We start from the raw sequence: 20,285 nt of genomic DNA on the forward strand, positions 1-20,285 counted from the left end.
CCAAGCACGGCGCCAGTTTACATCAAACGATGAAGCCCAACAAAATATCGCAGAGGGAATAGACTTCCTGTAGAAAATATCCCTTATTAAACGATTGTTGAATTTCGTATCTAGTAGACCAATGCCATTCAACTGAATATCGCTTACAATTGGAGATATTCCAAAATATGTATTATTCTGAAGTAAAGTTTTTATCCCACTAGGTATAGCTTTAATAACAGTGTCATATTCCTTGCTTGAAACCTCAAAGTTGTATATTTCCATAAATTCTCTCCGTGTAAATAGATTCCCACTGTTATTAACCAGTTGGCTGACAAGAACAATGTTTTTTGAGAACCATTTATGGTTAAATAACATCTTATTTCTATGTAATATTGACCCATTGTTCCAAATAAAACATTTATGAGGTGAAAAGTTGTGTTTATACAACAAAGCCCAGCACATTAAAGCCTGCTTGTGAAAAACCGCCAGTTTCACAGGAATTTTACCCACAATATATGGACATTGTAGTAAAAAATTAAGCCCGCCGAACTTCTGAAAAACAAAATGAGGTATAATATTCCAGAAGCTATGAGGATTTTTTATGTACCTTTTAATCCAGTTGACCTTTGATATCTGATTGAAGAGAGTGAAATCTAAGACATTTAGACCGCCATCACAAACCCTGTTGGTGATAACAGCTCTTTTTATCTTATGTGGCTTGTTTTTCCATATGAAGTTGTACAAAAGCCTATCTAAGGTACAGCAAGTGGATTTGGGAATGTCAATAGATGAAAAAAGATAGGATGCACGAGATAGCCCCTCAGCTTTGGATAAAAACACCCTTCCTTGAAGACTTAAATCCCTCCCTAACCATGAGGCTAATTTTTTTTTGACAGATTCAGTTACCGGGTTCAAATTAAGATCATTCACAGCCTTAAGGTTTTGGTGATCTTTACACCAAGGTAGGTTACAGTATCTTTTTCAGAGATGTTACAATCTGCTGGATTGACAGCTCCTTTCAAAACAAACATCTCACATTTGGAAAGATTTAATGCCAAACCTGAGATTTTGGAGAACTGATTCATGATATCCAATGCTAATCTAGCTTGAGACACATTTTTCAAAAAAGGTGAGGTGTCATCTGCCAGTTGGGATATCTTGATCTCTCTGGCCTGGAATGTAATGCCTTCAAATGGACTTTTATGAACTAATGAGCATAACATTTGAGATACTAACAAAAATAAAAAAAGGTGAAATTGGACAACCTTGTCGTATTCCTTTGTAAATGTTAAACCTTGAGGATGTTCCATGACAGAGTTTGATACAGCTATTGCCACCATTATACAGAGTTCTAATAGCATCAACAAAAAAACAACCAAATTTCAAATGCTTAAGACAATCAAAGATAAAATTGTGACTTACTGTATCAAATGCTTTCTGAAAATCCCAAAATAGGATAACAGGGAAGTCATCTAATAGATCACAATACTCAACCAAGTCTAACACCAGCCTCAGATTATAAGATATATGGTGCCCTTTCATAAACCCTGATTGACATTCATCAATCAGATCATTTAAGCAAGACTTTAACCTTTTTGCAAAGATTAAGGCTATAATTTTGTAGTCGTTATTTAGGAGTGTGATTGGACGCCAATTATCAATATTTAAGAGATCCTTGTGTGGTTTAGGTATAAGAGTAATAACCCCTTGCTTCAGAGAGGCAGGTAGTTCTCCCTTCTTTATAGCCTCCTTAACACCTGTTGGGGATGGGGGCAGTATTTGCACGGCTGGATAAAAAACATACCAGATTTAATCTGGTTACCACTCCTGCCCAGTAACTAGAATATGCACTCTAAAGTTTCTAAAACTGTTTGAATGGTGTCTGTGAGTATAACAGAACTCATATGGCAGGCCAAAACCTGAGAAGATTCCATGCAGGAAGTGGAAAACTGATTTGTGGAATCACCTTCAACACTTTGCCAATGAAACACACCATGAGTAAGGATTCATTTAGCACTTCTTAAGGCTTCCACTAGATGTCAACAGTCTTTACAAAGTGGTTTGAGTCTTCTCCTGTAAAAACTGACCGAACGAGAAGGCTGTAAACTAGGTCACAGGCGGATGGCCATGTCTACTATGACGCACATGCGTGTGGGGACCTTTTCTTTCCGAAACGTTTTATAAGACAATGCAATCGTCCGCCTTGAATATTATTGAAGTTCTGATTGAAAAAGACCCTAAAGACTTATGCTGTACAACGTTTGACATGTTTGAACGAACGTAAATATATATATTTTTTGCTCTTTCGTGGCGACAAGTCCCGCGCCCTTCGGTACATTTTGAGTAGCCTACAGAACGCGCTAACAAGAAGGAGCTATTGGGACATCAATTATTAACTTTTTCAAACAAAACTACATTTGTTGTGGACCTGGAATTCCTGGAAGTGCCTTCTGATGAAGATATACAAAGGTAAGTGAATATTTACAATAGTATATTTGATTTTAGATGGTTCCAAGATGGCGCTAACCTGTATCGCCTAGCCTATTTTTCTGAGCATAGCACCTCGTTTATTGCAAAGTGTGATTTCCCAGTAAAGTTATTTTGAAATCTGGCAATGCGGTTGCATTCACGAGATGTTAATCTATAATTCTTTGAATGACAATATTATAATTTACCAATGTTTTCGAATAGTAATTTTGTAAATTGTAGCGCTGATTCACCGGCAGCATTTGAGGGAAAATATTTTCTGAATTTCACCGCCACTGTAAAATGCTGTTTTTGGATATAAATATGAACTTGATAGAACAAAAAATGCATGTATTGTCTAACATAATGTCCTAGGAGTGTCATCTGATGAAGATTGTCAAAGGTTAGTGCATCATTTTAGCTGGTTTTCTGCTTTTGGTGACGCCTGTCTTTGCATTGAAAATAGCTGTGTGTAATGTTTTGTCAATGTACTGTCCTAACATAATCTAACTTTATGCTTTTGCAGTAAAGCCTTTTTTTAAATCGGACAACGTGGTTAGATTAAGGAGATGTTTATATTTCAAAGGGTGTAAGATAGTTGATTGTTTGAGAAATGTAAATTATTCGATTTATTCTGTTTTGAATTTCACGTGTTGTATCTTGTCAAGCAATCCCGTTAACGGGATCCGAACGGGAAGGGGTATCCCCAACAGGTTTTAAAAATGTTTCAAGTAAAAAAAAGGTGCTATTTCTTCAGAGAAGGTTTTGTAAAATTCAGAGGTTAATCCATCACAACCTGGAGATTTGTTATTTTTTAAATGAGCAACCCCGTACTGGATGTCCATAATGGATACATCTTGGCAACAAGACTGATTGAGTTCTTCACTAACCCAATTAACATTCTCTATAGATTCAAGGAGATCCTTAGAGTCACTCAAATTGTTATCTAAGGAGTAAAGATTCTCATAAAACTTAGTGGTAAAGTCTGATAACAACTCTCTATCCTCAGTGGTAACCCCATTAATCTTAAGTTTCCAAAGTGTGTTGAGTTCCCTTCTCCTCTTCTCCAAATTAAAAAAGTATCTACTGTTCTTTTCGCCTTTTTCAAGCCATTGTTTTCTAGATCTTATGAAAGCTCCTCTAGCCTTTTCCTCATACAATGTATCTAGTTGATTCTGTAAAACATTCAATTTAGCTTTCTCATTAAGATCAAGATGCTCAATCTTTGAGATATCGGCAATTGTTTTAGAGAGTTCAGCTACCTCACATCTCCTTCTTAAAGCAAGCCGTTTTCCATAAGTAATACAGGCTGAGCGGATTTTAAATTTCAGCAGTTCCCAATATTTCCCATATTCTGCATTAGATGTAGCTAAACTCCAGTAAACAGAAATTAGATTCTTAATTAATCACATTTTTTAAATCATCATGCAATAACAATGAGTTAATTAATTTCCAATAACCACCAGAGTATTTCTTACCATCATTACTGCACATTCTTACAGTCAACCATATGACTTTATGATCCGTCAGGACTGCAGGCAGTATTTTTACCTCTACAGTGTTGGGCTCAAGACTAGAGGTTACCACCCACAAATCAATTCTTGATTGTAAAGAACGATCTCTATTACTCCATGTGTATTGTATCTCTCCAGGGTTTTTTACTCTCCATATGTCAATTAAGTCCAGGCTTTGGCAGAAATTCACCAACTTGTTCACACCAATGTTAGGCCTATGAGGCAATCTATCAGTCTCATTAGAATAAACCATATTAAAATCGCCACCAACTATAATCTGACTGGATGGATATTTTCTCAGAAGACTTTTAAGAATTTCTTCAATTTCCTCTAGAAGTAAGTTATTTGGAGGACTAGAACAGTATCCATATACATTACACAACACAAATAATCTGTCCATGTGGTTGATGACCGCTACTAGCCAATGTCCATTGGAGTCCATTTGAGTAAACAAAAATTTCCCTTTGAAATTGTGTGCTAAAATTGCAACCCCAGCTGAATGATTTGTTCCGTGGGCCCAAAAAATGTCACTGCCCCACTGATTTTTCCAATAATTATAGTCGTCTTTGCATGAATGTGTTTCTTGAACAAATACAAGATCTGCGTTGCAGTCCTTACAAAACAAAAAAAAAGCTTATCTCTTCAACAGGTTACGTATCCCCCTGGCATTGATTGACATAAATTTCAAGTCCATATCTATAGAATAGAAAGAAAAAACCTATGCAATCTCAACTTTACCCTCTCTATAAAAAGTTGCTTCATATATGTATTAACAGAATTCTTAACTTGTAAAATAATAACACCATGTTTCAAAAGTAGAACGTTCAGTTTTCAGTGGGGAAGGAACTACCTTGTAAACCTACCGACAGAACAAATCACCCCGGTCGTATTTCTTTACCGTTGGCGAAAAAGGCTCTGATTCCCCTGTAGTATCCACCGTTTCCTTGATTTCGGGCCTGTTGTACGAGAGGCCACAATTTTGCCTTTGCTGCCTTGTCTGCTGCAGTCAAGTCCTCACCGAATCTAAGTTTTCTTTCTTTCAGAAAGGCGCTTTCCTTTGCTTTCTTCCAAACTGCATCTCTCGCTGTGCGAAAAGCAAACTGGATGATGATCGATCGGCTGACGATGGCATCTTGTTTCTTCCCAATACGATGAGCGACATCCACAGCCATATCCATATATCCATCGGGAAAGTCCGGTGCCACACGGTTACAGATGTCTCTTACTAAGCGCTTCACATTCTCATCCTGGTCCTCGGGGACACCGTAAAGCCGTAGCCCCCACCTTCTCCGGTATCGCTCTGCTTCCGATAAGCGCTCTTGCATGTCTGCGATGGTCTTCTCCTGAGCAATGCATTTCTCAGACGTAGCAGTGTTTGCAAGTTTAAGCTCTTCGATACTCTTGTATGCATGATTCAGAGAGGTCTCGAGGTCAACTATTTTTGATGTGTTTTCGCGTATCATTTTCTCCAGACCGTCGGCTCTTTCGTTTACAACATCGATTATGTTGATCTGTAGTTCGCGCAAAGACAATTCTTTATGTGTCTTTTTGGGTGCAGGACTATTGACTGCATTTTCAGAATCAACCGAATGTCCAGAATCCTCCATTTCTTCTCCTGAGGAGTCAGGTGGCGGTTTTTCTCCAACGTATGAGTGCTCAGCTAGCAACTGCCTTCTCCTCCCTTTGCTCTTTCGCACATTTTTTCCTTCCATTTCTCAAAGTTTTGAATCAAATTATCGGTCAACTAAGTGTTGTTCTCTATTGTGTTTACTATAAGCCAAGTTCCGTTACATTTAAGTAAGTTTGAGAGGGATAAAAGTTAAGGTTACTCGGAGCAAGCTGAAATCTCGTCTACACTCGCCGCCATCTTCCAGCGCCCCTCTACGGAACACTTCTTCAACAACATCTAGTCAGCCACCTCGGTAGCTTCCTAGCCGAATCATTCAAGCTGTTCAGACTGCTGCGGTGTATATTTGTCACTGTATTTCAAACATAATTCTGGCTTATAACTATTTTCTCCATTTAATGTCATATTTCCGTTTAGTCAGGTAACGGTAGCTGGCTTGATAAATTAGCCTATCACTAGGCTAGTCGCTAACTAGCTAGGTTAGCTGGCTAACATTCCCGACCATGAGCTCACTAAGTTACTCTCCTCCTGCTAAAGAAGAGGAGGTCTGCTGGATGGAGAAAGAGGGTCTGTGGCTGAACGTGGTCGTGAAAGAGGAAGAGGAGGATGTTACAGTACAAAAAGAAGTTGAGGCTGAAGCTGTTACATTGAAAGAAGAAAAGAAAGATGATGCTTTTTTTGGAGTGAAGGAAGGAGAGAGAACTGTCATATTGAAGGAGGAAGAAGAGGAGGAGGAGACAGAAGATCTGAACAGGAGTAAGTCCTGTCTTGAAAATAGTTGTTGAACTGATGCGTGGTTTTAAAACGGCATTCTACTGAAGTTCTGAGCTTAAATGCCGTTTTTTAATGTAGGAATTGATAAAGCTACACTGTAAGATGTGAATACCATCAACAAGCTGGCCAACAACAAAACTTTAACAATGGATTTGCAGCAAAATCACAACTTAGATGTCTCACAGAATGGACTAGCCCTAATTCAATACTGCAATTACATTGTATTAAACTGGAGGACAATTCCTAGGCCAATATTAACTGTGGTCAAGTGAGCAGACAGTCGCAAAACGCGGTCAGTCCATCTGCTCTTAAGTTTCTTCCTGAAATCGCGTACACAAATTGACTTTACGGAATCACATATTTTTTCTGGTAGGGAAACTGAGTTGGATGGACTCTCATGCACAGATAGTCGAGACATGGCTACAAATCATTCCAAGAAAACCGTTTGACGCACACTTTTAATTTTCGCATTCTCAAAAAGGACTTTGATATCGTTGCTAGAGTGAGGCTGCAGTAGTCTAACATGGTGCTGTTTAGCAAATGTTGAATTGTTAAAACAAGTTGTTTACAGTCATGACATACTTTTGTATAGATAGTGTATGTGGACACCCCTTCAAATTAGTGGATTCGGCTATTTCAGCCACACCTGTTGCCGACAGGTGTATAAAATCGAGCACACAGCCATGTAATCTCCATAGACAAACATTGGCAGTTGAATAGCCTTACTGAAGCGCTCAGTGACTTTCAATGTGGCACCATCATAGGATGCCACCATTCCAATAAGTTCGTTTGTTGAATTTTTGCCTTGCTTGAGCTTCCCCAATCAACTGTAAGTGCTGTTATTGTGAAGTGGTAACATCTAGGAGCAACAACCGCTCAGTGGTGGGCCACACAAGCTCATAGAACGGGACCGCCATGTGCTGAAGCGCGTAACGAGTACAAATCGTCTGTCCTCGGTTTCAACACTCGCTACCGAGTTCCAAACTGCCTCTGGAAGCAACGTCATCACAATAACTTTTTGTCAGGATCTAAATGAAATGGGTTACCATGGCAGCCACATACAAGCCTAAGATCACCATGCGCAATGCCAAGCGTCAGCTGGAGTGGTGTAAACGCTACAGCATACAATGACATTCTAGACGATTCTGTGCTTCCAACTTTGTGGCAACAATTTGGGGAAGACCCTTTCCTGTTTCAGCATGACAATGCCCCTGTGCACAAAGCGAGGTCCATAAAGAAATGGTTTGTCGAGATCGGTGTAGAAGAACTTGACTGGCCTGTACAGAGCCCCGACCTCAACCCCATCGAACACCTTTGGGATGGATTGGTACGCCAACTGCGAGCCAGGCCTAATCGCCCAACATCAGTGCCCGACCTCACTAATGCTCTTGTGGCTGAATGGAAGCACAGCAATGTTCCAACATTTAGTGATAAGCCTTCCCAGAAGAGTGGAGGCTGTTATACCAGCAAAGGGGGGACCAACTCCATTTTAATGACCATGATTTTGGAATAAGTTGTTCGACAAGCAGGTGTCCACATATTTTTGGTCATGTAGTGTATCTACTGTAGTCCAAAGTTGCTCTATAGCTCTGTCACCGAAATAAATGTATTTCCTGTTGCCAAGTAATTTCCGGTTTCTATGCCTTTAGTTTTCCTTGTGGACCAATTTATGGGTGAATCCTGAAAGCTATAGATGGATTGTTCCAGAAGGTTGTGTCATGATGTTGGCCTGTGGGTAAGGTTTATGACCCCTCCATAAATACCTTTCTCCCTTCCCCTCTCTTTCTGACCCTACTGAAGGACTGCTGTCCTGAAGGACTGCTGGCCTGTTAAATATAGAGAATACACACTCAGAGCCTACGAGGCTTTTCTAAAAACTCCACTTTGCGTGTTTCGCTCACCTCTTTCTTTTTTTTAAACTAGGTTTGAGATGTGGTATCCACTCAGCTCGCTGCCTCTCAGATCCATTTGCTCCATTTCCGATGTGCTGTCTCCCTGAGATCCCAAGTTTGAGGGATCCCTCGTGCACCATTTACCCAGGTCATCAGGAGCCAGGTAATTTACCCAGGTCGTCAGTCACCAAGTGAAGATTCACATCCCCATCGCCAAATGTGGTGGTTCATTTCTTTAACGCTTGCGTCCCGCCCTAGTCAACAGCCAGTGGAATCGCATTGCGCGAAATACAAATATATGCTATAACTTCAATTTCTCAAACATATGACTATTTTACACCATTTTATAGATACACCTCTCCTGAATCGAACCACATTTCAGAAAGGCTTTACAGCAAAAGCAAAACATTAGATTATGTTAGGAGAGTACCCTGCCAAAAAAAATCACACTGCCATTTTCAAAGCAACTAGCATGCATCACAAATACCCAAAACACAGCTAAATGTAGCACTAACCTTTGACAATCTTCATCAGATGACACTCCTAGAACATCATGTTACACAATACATGCATTCTTTGTTCGAGAAAGTTCATATTTATATATAAAAACAGCATTTTACATCGGCGCGTGACGTTCAGAAAATATTTTCCCTCAAATGCTTCCGGTGAATGAGAGCTACAATTTACAAAATTACTATTTGAAAACATTGTTAAAATGTAATATTGTCATTCAAAGAATTATAGATTAACATCTCGTGAATGCAACCGCATTGCCAGATTTAAAAATAATTTTACTGGGAAATCACACTGCAATAAACGACGTGGTATGCTCAGAAAAATAGGCTAGGCGATACATGTTAGCGCCATCTTGGAGCCATCTAAAATCAAATATACTATTGTAAATATTCCCTTACCTTTGATTATCTTCATCAGAAGGCACTTCCAGGTATCCCAGGTCCACAACAAATGTAGTTTTGTTCGAAAAAGTTAATAATTTATATCCCAATAGTTCCTTCTTGTTAGCGCGTTCCGAAGGCTACTCATAATGTACTGAAGCGCATGAATGTCGTCATGAATGTGCAAAAAATATATATTTACGTTCGTTCAAACATGTCAAACGTTGTATAACATAAATCTTTAGGGCCTTTTTCAACCAGAGCTTCAATAATATTCAAGGCGGACGATTGCATTGTCTTACTAAACGTTTCGGAACAAAAGGGTTCCCATGGGCGCCCGCGTCATAGTAGTAATGGACCAACTTCCCAAGCCTCTCTTTGGGTCAGTTTCTACCATAGAAGACTCAAACCACTTTGTAAAGACTGTTGACATCTAGTGGAAGCCTTAGGAAGTGCTAAATGATTAATAAGTCCCTGTGAGTTTCAATGGCAAAGGCTTGAAAGTGATTCCACACATCAGATTTCCACTTCCTGTTAGGATTTGTCTCAGGGTTTTGACTGCCATATGAGTTCTGTTATACTCACAGACACCATTAAAACAGTTTTAGAAACTTGAGTGTTTTCTATCCAAATCTAATTATATGCATATTCTAGTTACTGGGCAGGAGTAGTAACCAAATTAAATCGGGTATGTTTTTTATCCGGCCGTGCAAATACTGCCCCCTATCCCCATCAGGTTAAGAGTTTATTCGGAAGATAATGGCTCTATAAACACTCTTCCGTGGTGTCCCGACTTTCTAGTTAATTACATTTACATGATTAGCTAATCAGGTGATATTAATTACAGAGAAAGGATTTTATAGGATAGCATGTCATATCACTTAATCTGGCATAACCAAAGACATGAAAGCAGAGAGAGAGAGAGCAGAAAGAGAGAGAGCAGAGAACAGAGAGAGAGCAGAGCAGAGAGAGCAGAGAACAGAGCAGAGAGAGCAGAGAGAGCAGAGAGAGCAGAGAGAGCAAAGAGCAGAAAGAGAGTGCAGGGAAAGCAGAGAGCAGAGAGAGAGAGCAGAGGGAGAGAGCAGTGAGAGAGAGAGCAGAGAGAGCAGAGGGAGAGAGAGAGCAGAGGGAGAGAGAGAGCAGAGAGAGCAGAGGGAGAGAGAGAGCAGAGAACAGAGAGAGCAGAGGAAGAGCAGAGAGCAGAGAACAGAGAGAGCAGAGGGAGAGAGAGCGCAGAGAGAGGGAGCAGGCTGAGAGAGCAGAGAGAGAGAGCAGAAAACAGAGAGAGAGAATAGAGAGAGAGCAGAGAGCAGTGAGTGAGAAGAGAGCAGAGAGAGAGAGCAGAAAGAGCAGAGAGAGAGCAGGGAGGGCAGAGAGAGAGAGCAGAGAGAGCAGAGAAAAGAGAGAGAGCAGCAGAGCAGAGAGAGAAGAGAGAGAGAGCAGAGAGCAGGCTGAGAGAGCAGAGAGAGAGCAGAGAGCAGGCTTAGAGAGCAGAGAGAGAGCAGAGAGCAGAGAGAGAGAGAGCAGAGAGAGAGATAGAGCAGAGAGAGAGCAGAGAGAGAGAGAGCAGAAAGAGAGAGCAGGGAGGGCAGAGAGAGAGCAGAGAAAAGAGAGAGCAGCAGAGCAGAGAGAGAGAGAGCAGAGAGAGAGCAGCAGAGCAGAGAGCAGAGAGAGAGAAGAGAGAGAGCAGAGAGCAGGCTGAGAGAGAGCAGAGAGAGAGCAGAGAGCAGGCTTAGAGAGCAGAGAGAGAGCAGAGAGAGAGAGAGCAGAGAGAGAAATAGAGCAGAGAGAGAGAGCAGAAAGAGCAGAGAGAGAGCAGGGAGGGCAGAGAGAGAGCAGGGAGGGCAGAGAGAGAGCAGAGAGAGCAGAGAAAAGAGAGAGAGCAGCAGAGAAAAGAGAGAGAGAGAGAGCAGAGAGAAGAGAGAGCATAGAGAGCAGGAAAAGCAGAGAGCAGAGAGAGTGCAGAGAGAGCAGAGAGCAGAGAGTAGAAAGAGAGCAGAGAGAGAAGAGGAAGAGCAGAGAGCAGAGAACAGAGAGAGCAGAGGGAGAGAGAGCGCAGAGAGAGGGAGCAGGCTGAGAGAGCAGAGAGAGAGAGCAGAAAACAGAGAGAGAGAATAGAGAGAGAGCAGAGAGCAGTGAGTGAGAAGAGAGCAGAGAGCAGAAAGAGTAGAGAGAGAGCAGGGAGGGCAGAGAGAGAGAGCAGAGAGAGCAGAGAAAAGAGAGAGAGCAGCAGAGCAGAGAGAGAAGAGAGAGAGAGCAGAGAGCAGGCTGAGAGAGCAGAGAGAGAGCAGAGAGCAGGCTTAGAGAGCAGAGAGAGAGCAGAGAGCAGAGAGAGAGAGATAGAGCAGAGAGAGAGCAGAGAGAGAGAGAGCAGAAAGAGAGAGCAGGGAGGGCAGAGAGAGAGCAGAGAAAAGAGAGAGCAGCAGAGAGAGAGAGAGCAGAGAGAGAGCAGCAGAGCAGAGAGCAGAGAGAGAGAAGAGAGAGAGCAGAGAGCAGGCTGAGAGAGAGCAGAGAGCAGGCTTAGAGAGCAGAGAGCAGAGAGAGCAGAGAGAGAAATAGAGCAGAGAGAGAGAGCAGAAAGAGCAGAGAGAGAGCAGGGAGGGCAGAGAGAGAGCAGGGAGGGCAGAGAGAGCAGAGAGAGCAGAGAAAAGAGAGAGAGCAGCAGAGAAAAGAGAGAGAGAGAGAGCAGAGAGAAGAGAGAGCATAGAGAGCAGGAAAAGCAGAGAGAGTGCAGAGAGAGCAGAGAGCAGAGAGTAGAAAGAGAGCAGAGAGCAGAGAGAGAGAGCAGAGATAGTAACCCTGCATCACAACACTCTGTTGCTATAGTAACCCTGCATCACAACACCCTGTTGCTATAGTAACCCTGCGTCACAACACCCTGTTGCTATAGTAACCCTGCATCACAACACTCTGTTGCTATAGTAACTCCACATCACAACACTCTGTTGCTATAGTAACCCCGCATCACAACACTCTGTTGCTATAGTAACCCTGCATCACAACACTCTGTTGCTATAGTGACCCTGCATCACAACACTCTGTTGCTATAGTAACCCTGCATCACAACACTCTGTTGCTATAGTAACCCTGCATCACAACACTCTGTTGTACATATTTAATTGTTTTGTATTTCATATTTGACAGAGACATGATGTAAAATCAATAACTAAACTGTTTTCACAATTAACACGTCTTTTCTTGTTTCAAGTATGTTTTATTATGAAAAGTACAATATATCCATGTATACTTGTACAACTATGGAGCGTATGTCCACATATAATTGTACAATTTGTTTTTCCAACATAAAAGACAAGAAATGATCACATTGGTATATTAACGGTGTTATTGTCAGAGTTTAAATGTTTAAACAGAGGATACATCTAAAACAGGATAAAACAAGTGCAGTATGTTGTGAGAATGTTACTTTAACGTCGACTCATAACGTCACACTAGAACTTCATGGGAGTCTTGTGGAAAGACTGCATGTTGTTTTGGGTGGATTGAGTGACGTCTTCATCAACATTTTGCAGAATATTCCGGTAATATTTTCACCTCTTGTCGGCTGCAGACATTCATAAGGAGTTCCAGTAGTTTATTTGCCATTTGCAGGTATTAAAAGTAATACATACATTGTAATTCCTTGTTGGATCTCTCTCACATACAGGACAGTACATACCAGTGGAGGCTGCTGAGGGGAGGACGGCTCATAATAATGTCTGGAACAGAGTGAATGAAATGGAACACATGGTGTGTCCAGTGTGTGTGTGTGTGTGTGTGTGTGTCCAGTGTGTGTGTGTGTGTGTGTGTGTGTGTGTGTGTGTGTGTGTGAGTCCAGTGTGTGTGTGTCAGTGTGTCAGTGTGTGTGTGTCCAATGTGTGTGTTTCCAGTGTGTGTGTTTGTGTGTCCAGTGTGTGTGTATCCAGTGTATGTGTGTGTCCAGTGTGTGTGTGTGTGTTGAGTGTGTGTGTCCGTTGTGCGTGTCCAGTGTGTGTCTGTCCAGTGTGTGTGTCCGTCCAGTGTGTGTGTCCGTCCAGTGTGTCCAGTGTGTGTGTGTGTTTGAGTGTGTGTGTGTGTGTGTGTGTGTGTGTCCAGTGTGTGTGTGTGTGTCCAGTGTGTGTGTGTGTGTGTGTGTGTCCAGTGTGTGTGTGTTTGTGTGTGTGTGTGTGTGTCCAGTGTGTGTGGGTGTCCGTGTGTGCTTCCAGTGTGTGTGTGTGTGTGTGTGTGTGTCGGGTTATTATTTCAGGGACACTGAGGATTCAACATCATCAACCCTAAACCCTGGGTAGAGGGGCTCAGTGAATGTGGAGGTAAATGTGTACAGGTGGGTCAGTGTGTCAGAGGAGGCTCTATAGAAGGACAGAGTGCCGGCTGGCCAGTCCAGATACACTCCTACTCTGTGGGAGCTGGAGGAGGGGACGTCTATGGTCGTGGGATTATTATTGTGCCAGGCAATGTATCTGTTGTCATAGCAGAACAGACTCCAGGACTGGTCATTCCATCCAAGCCAACAGTCATTAACCCCTCCTCTCCTGCTGATTCCTTTATATGTCACTCCTATACCAGCCCCCCCACTCCACTAACCTCCCAGTAACAGCGCCCAGTCAGACCCTCTCTACACAGCACCTGTCCGCGGTCCTCAAATCTCTCTGGGTGATCAGGATACGGCTGCTCCTCTCTCCTCCATGTCACCTTTCTGTTCTCCTCAGACAGAGAGAGGTGTCTGTATACTGTGTTTGGGTCCAGTGTGAGATCACAGACATCTGATGGATGAAACCAGACACAATATTAGAAATCATCATCATTCACATTAGAATGTTAACTCACTTTTCACTAATTCATTTAATGTAGATGTTTCTAGGTATCAAAAGGAGAAGTTAAGGTCACTTGAGACTTGTTGAATGATCATATGTTATACTGTATGGTAATATAAAACACACTTATTCACATTAATTACACACACACACACACGACAAATTCGGCACCCACCAGAAGCCCAACGTAGTTTACCTTGGTCCTGCACCATTGTCCTTTCATGATGGCCAACTTCGCCCCTGCAGTCCCGAGTTGGGTGAGAACGTGGTCCATTTCATTGAGGTGATGTGACCAAGTCTCACTTCTCATGAGCACGTCGTCCACGTAAATTATCGTCCCCCTAGAGGCTGCGTCTGGCATCGCCTTGTGCAGGAAGATGTTGAACTCTGAGGGGGAGTTCGCATACCCGAATGGGCAACGATTGAACGTGAAGAGCTTGTTCGAGAAAGAGAAAGCCAACTTGTGTTGGTCACGCGGGTCGACTGTCATGGTCCAGAAACCATTTGCCACGTCGACTGTGGAGAAGTACTTGGCGTTTGCCACCTTTGGCAACTCTTGGTCGAGCTGTGTCATTGGCCAACGAGACAACGGAACCAGTTTGTTGAGTTGTCTATAGTCAATGGTAAGACGCCATTTACCCGTTGTTTTCAGAACGGGCCACACGGGAGCGCTGTACGTACTGTTACATTCCCTGATTATCCGTTTAGCTAATAAGGAATCGATAATGTCTTGTACTGCTGCGTATGCTGCGAGCGGGATTTTGTATTGTCTAACGAACGTAGGAGTTGCTCCGGGTGGCGTAGGAATACGCACCACATGGATACCCATAACCCCGCAATCCAGCGAGTCTGTCGACCAGATCTCACTGTGTTTGTTAAACAATTCTCTCAACTGATGGCGTTCAGTGTCATTGACAAGAGCATCAGCCTCCGACAGTAGTTGTATGACCTGTGCATGGAAACCAGGATATGGTTCGGCGACATTGTACAGGTCTTCATCGGGTGGTGACGGCATGTCACCTTTGGAAGAGTCATCGGTTGTTTCCTCACAAGAGTGTACTTCGCATGCAGGAGGAGACGCAATATCATCCTCCGTGACGATGGAGTATATTAACAGGTTGCTGTCAGGATCGACATCCAGCCGGAATGCCGATGTGTTGTCCAGTGGCAATGCAGGAGTTAGTGCTATTGCTTTTGACTGACAAGTAAACAGCGTACCTCCCTCGCCATCTAGGTCTAGGGAGGACGGAAGAGGCCCAATCACAGGAACAACTAGTTCAAAATCATGGAAGGCGTAATCGATCAATGTTCCTAGCTGAGTGTGCCGAGGAATGGAAATATCCGCTTGAGTCAGATTTTGTACCAGGAGGTAAGTGGATCTAGTGGTTAGTTCCAACAGTGGATTGCCATTGATAGTTAGCCCCAAGTCGAATAGTTTTGGGGAGGGTTGGAAGAATGCAGTGGTGCCTTCCATCCGGTATCCGGGCGCCAGGTTCAGTCTTACAGAAACCTCTGTGGTTCTTGCCGGTATCAACATGGCGGACTCAGTTATCGTCTTGCAAGCTTCAGGAATAGTCTGCCCGGAAGCCATTCGCACCGGGTCGAAAGACAAGGCATGTTGGTTTGGCTGCGCCAAAGACCAAAGAACTTGGTGTATGGTATCAAGTTTAACACCCAATCTTACCAAAATGTCCGCTCCCACATAGACTGTATGTGGGAGGTCCGCGACAACCAGTAGGTAGTGGGATAATTCCTTGGTTCCAATGCGGATCGATAGCGCACACACCCCTATTGCGGTGAGTGTTGTCTGGGGAGTCGTTCCCAGTGGAAATCTAAATGTTTTCGGCACAAGGGGATGGCAGTTAGCCGTTTTTGAAATTTCGTTGAACATTTCCAAACTGATTGCGGATTTTTCTGACCAGGTGGCCAGCCTGGTATCCTCAGCAATAGTGCCGTTTAGGCACACGCCCCCTATCAGAGGAGGGCGGTAAGTGTCGGCTGGTGAATCACCCAAGCCGCACAAGAAAACCTCATGTTCGGTTAAGTTCCGAGTCGAACTCACATTGTCATTTGCCACAAATGGCGGGCTCATGGCCAAGTTCACAGGGTTTGCGTCAGATGTTGACGTCGGACCCACGTCGTTGCACAATGTATGGCAGGTAGCCTTGGAAGAATGCGGCGAAGTCAACGGAGTTGGCATAGGTATTTGTGACCAGATTTGATTGGTTTTTCAATCCATTAGTGGTACCAAACGGTCAATTAAATCACTCCCAATCAGCATTCGTTCGATTTCGATGCTAGTCACATACACAGGGTGTATCAGTGACACGCTTTCGAAGTTGAGTTTAAGTAGGAGACGTTTGGTTAGGGGCGAGGTAGCTTTAGTGAAACCTCGAAGATTCGTATCGCAATGTTCCGTTTTCAACCAACGTTTTGTTTGGTCCACTGCCCTTTTTAGTTCATCCAGCAAGGTTTCGGATATGAGGGAAATTGTTGAACCCGAATCTATCAGAGCGTGACAGGTCACACAGTCCTCCAGGACTGTTCTAAGGTATGGCCTGTTCGAGTTGGTTTTTCTCGTCATATCCCCAACAAAATGGAGTGGGTTGGGAGAACGGAGCGGTTTGTAATCTGCGTCGATTTCCAAGACAGATAAGTCACCTACGTGACCCAGTGGGTCCTCTATCGGAATGGTAGAGGAATCATCTGTTGCAAAGCTGCTTATCTCGTGCATCTCCACCTCCGTGTCCAAGTCTGTAGACAAAACCTGCGGGCTTGTGTCTAGAACGGGCGGTACCTGGACAGGGATTTGAGTGGGGGCGGGGGTAATGGAAATGTTTGCGTCCTCTTGAATTGCATGAATTTCGGCGGACTCGGTTTCCAACGATTTTACGCCTAGTCATGAGGATTAAATTGTCCTCTTTCTCAAATTTCTTACGATGCAGTACATCTTTTATCAGAGCTTCTATATCATTTCGGTTAGCGTTTAAATCATTGTTGAACACTTTGTTGCCCTTGTTACGCTTGTTACCCTTGTGTCCTGACCCTTTGAGAGAGTTAGGCGGAGGGGCATGTCGGTTAGGTTGATCTCTACGGGAAGATTGTTAGATTGGGGACGTTCATCGTAGCTATTGTTACGGCGGTGGTTGTCGGGGTGGTGGTTACTTGGTAGCCACCCCCTTTGATCGTCCTCTTTTACAGCATATGTCCCTGATGCAGCCCCTTCTAATTCGAGTGATGGTTCCCGCCTAAGCTCGAAAGTCGAGGTGTCCGGGCTCTTAGCCCGGCTTGCTTTTGATGCTTCAAAAGCGGTGCTTGCCAGCTCTCGGAGCGTCGAGATTGGCAACCCGACGTGGGCAGTAGGGCCCAAGTAGTTAATGAAGTTGGGAGACATGTTTGACAGAAAAAGTTGTTTGAACGGTAATAGGTCTTCCATTCCTGTTTCAGTGAGCATGCCAAAGTAAGCTGAACGAAGCCGGTGATAGTAGGCTTGTGGGTGTTCATTTCGAGCTTGTCTGATATTGTTAGCCAACGAACTATCGTGTTTGCGAGTCACAGAACCACTGAATTCTATTTTCAAAACCGTGGCAAGTTTAGCATAGTCGTTTTGCACGTGTTGCTCTTGTAGACGGATGAACCTTGTCACGTGTCTGTTGGACGTTCGCTTCAAAAGATAGAGCCTGTCTGCATTCGTAGCGTTTGGGTAGCCATCCAAGGCGTCCTCTATGTCTGCTAAGAATGTCTCAGTGTCGTTTGGCTTTCCCGGAACGGGGTCGAAGAGGCGGAAGTTTGACGGTTTTGTCAAGGCGATCCCCGCCAAGTGCGCGGGGAGCATCTGCACTCTCCCGTGGAGAATTGTGGGCCAAGAGGCCAAGAGGAAAAGTCAAGCTGTGGTTGTGTTGGCGAGGAGGCCCCAATTCACTGTGGGCCGAATGGCCAAGAGAAAGAGGCTGAAATCTCCTGTCATCTACATTCCCTCATTCTCTTAGCTCCGGATGTGAGCTAGGTTGCTTGGTTTGGTTGTCCCGCGATAGCGCGTGACTGTTCTGGAGTTCCTCCAGATGATACCTAAGGGTGGTGTTATGCTGCATCGCAGAGTCCACCTGGGAGTTGAGGGTGTTTATTTTCGACACGTAGGTGTCGCCCTTGCTTCGCTCGGCCTCATATTTATCTGTCATGGTTTGCAGGGAGAGGTCGCGAGTGTGGAGTGAGAGATCCAGTGATGCGATGTCCTCCTTTTGTTTAGAGGTCACATTTTCCAACTTTCTCACCTGGTCTTTCTCATCCTTCATTAAATCAGCGACTTCAATGAGTTCTGCTGTTTTGTCCTCCAACTTGGTCATTGTGTTCATTAACTGATCGTCTTTGGTCTGCAGCTTTTGGAATAGAGCATTATTGCTTTGAGTGGTTTCATTCACAACCGCTTGCAGGGCATCAATTTGCTCGCCCCGTTTTCTAGCTAGCTCGTCTGATTCATCTAGTTTCGCGTGGACTTCATCGTATTTAGTTTTGGCTAAGCCGAGTTGTTCTTTTAGAATACGGACTTGGTCAAGAGTTTGTTCGCGTTCTTTGTTATAAGTGTTAGACAGATGTTCCAATTTATCTGTTCTCACACACAGTTCCTCAGCTAGCAGTAGCTTATCTTTTTCGGCTTTCGATGCCAGCTCCCTGGTTCTCTCCACCTGTACCTTGAACTCCCCAGCTTCTTGCTCGTGCCTCTGCTGGGCACTGAGGTACTGGTGCACTGTCTATCTCTGCTGGTGGGCATAGTTGAGGGCTAAACTGGAGAGAACCTTCACAAGGCCTCCGCCTGATGGTCTATTTTGAAGAGCGTCTGTCACAATGTCTGCATTTTTCTCGCTTATGGCATTGAAATCTGACATTTTCAGCCCCTCGGCATAGTTAGGTTTTGCATCGTTGCTGAGGTCCGCGATCAATCTTTCCGTGGGTGAAGGTCCACTGATTAGAGGGGAAATGGGTGGAAACCCATCTGATGGATTGCTCATTATTATGATTGTCAGTTATTTCAATTTACGTAATGTTTGGGGTTTTTAGTTGGAGGCTGCAAACACGATTTAACTCAGTTTGTAAACGTCAATGAATCATCAAGACTGGGTCAGTAATGTGAGTTGGTTATTACTGAACTTGCCAAAACAGGTTTAATTGATTAAATCGATTTTAATGATAAATCTAACCTGTATCGGCTATTTGGGAATTTTAATTTTAATTCACCTGAAAGAGTTGCTATCTCTAAGTTAACGTTGAAAAGTTTAACTATGTCTCATTGGTTAGTACACATTAGTTTGCGTATTATTCCAATAACCAACCTGGACGGTAGTGTAGCAATTTAATGTATATTAAATTGAACGAGACAATGATATCCAATCAGTTGAGACTGGTTAGATATCGTACAGCATAACCTGAATTATTTAAAAATAATTACTGGTGATTCTTCACCACCAGAGGTCACTGTTAACACAAGCTAAAATCGACAGGGTACCAGTGAAAATAGAATTTTACAATACTGTTAAAAAGTCTACCTAAACACCATTAAGCTGGTAAAACAGCTTTAATCTATTAATCAATTTGAATGATTAGTCAACCCTGTATAGGCTAAAGGAATTAGCTTTAATTAACCTGAAATAGTTGCTATATCTAAGTTAACGTGGAACAGTTTAACAATGTCTCATTGGTTATGGCACATTCGTGTATGTATTATTCCCCTAACCAACCTGCACAGGTAGTGTAGCAATTTAATGTATATTAAATTGAACGAGACAATGATATCCAATCAGTTGAGACTGGTTAGATATCGTACAGCGTAACCTGACTTATTTCACGAAAAATGACTGGCGTTGTTTCGCCAGAGGTTACGAATAGCCCAAGCTGAGATCACACAGGATTCCCGTCTAACGCGGGAATTCACTATGAACAAAGAGGAAAACAAAAATGGCTGCTCCCCTTTGTTAGCTTAGCATCTGGCGCAATGCTTAGCTTTCCTTGCGCGGGGTTTCCCCCTCGCCGCACAAGGGATGTTCCCTCCAACAAGGGACCAGGTTTACTTGGTGACACCTCACGTTCAACCCTTAACCTCTCCCCGTTACCAAACGCGAGAGGTAGAGAGATAATAACTTCGCTTCGGTCAAACGAATATATCTACTCTAATTTCCGTAATGGCTGGCTCATATGTCCTCTGCTCTAGGAATTACTTATGACCGAGTCAGATCACTCCTGAAAGCGATCGACAGAAATAACACTACGTTAGGCCCAACTAGTAATATTTCTCAGAATGCCTGCATCGGCTGGTACATATGCCCTAGCTG

The sequence above is a fragment of the Salmo trutta genome, unplaced genomic scaffold (assembly GCF_901001165.1).
Source record: "Salmo trutta unplaced genomic scaffold, fSalTru1.1, whole genome shotgun sequence".
Lineage (NCBI taxonomy): Eukaryota > Metazoa > Chordata > Actinopteri > Salmoniformes > Salmonidae > Salmo > Salmo trutta.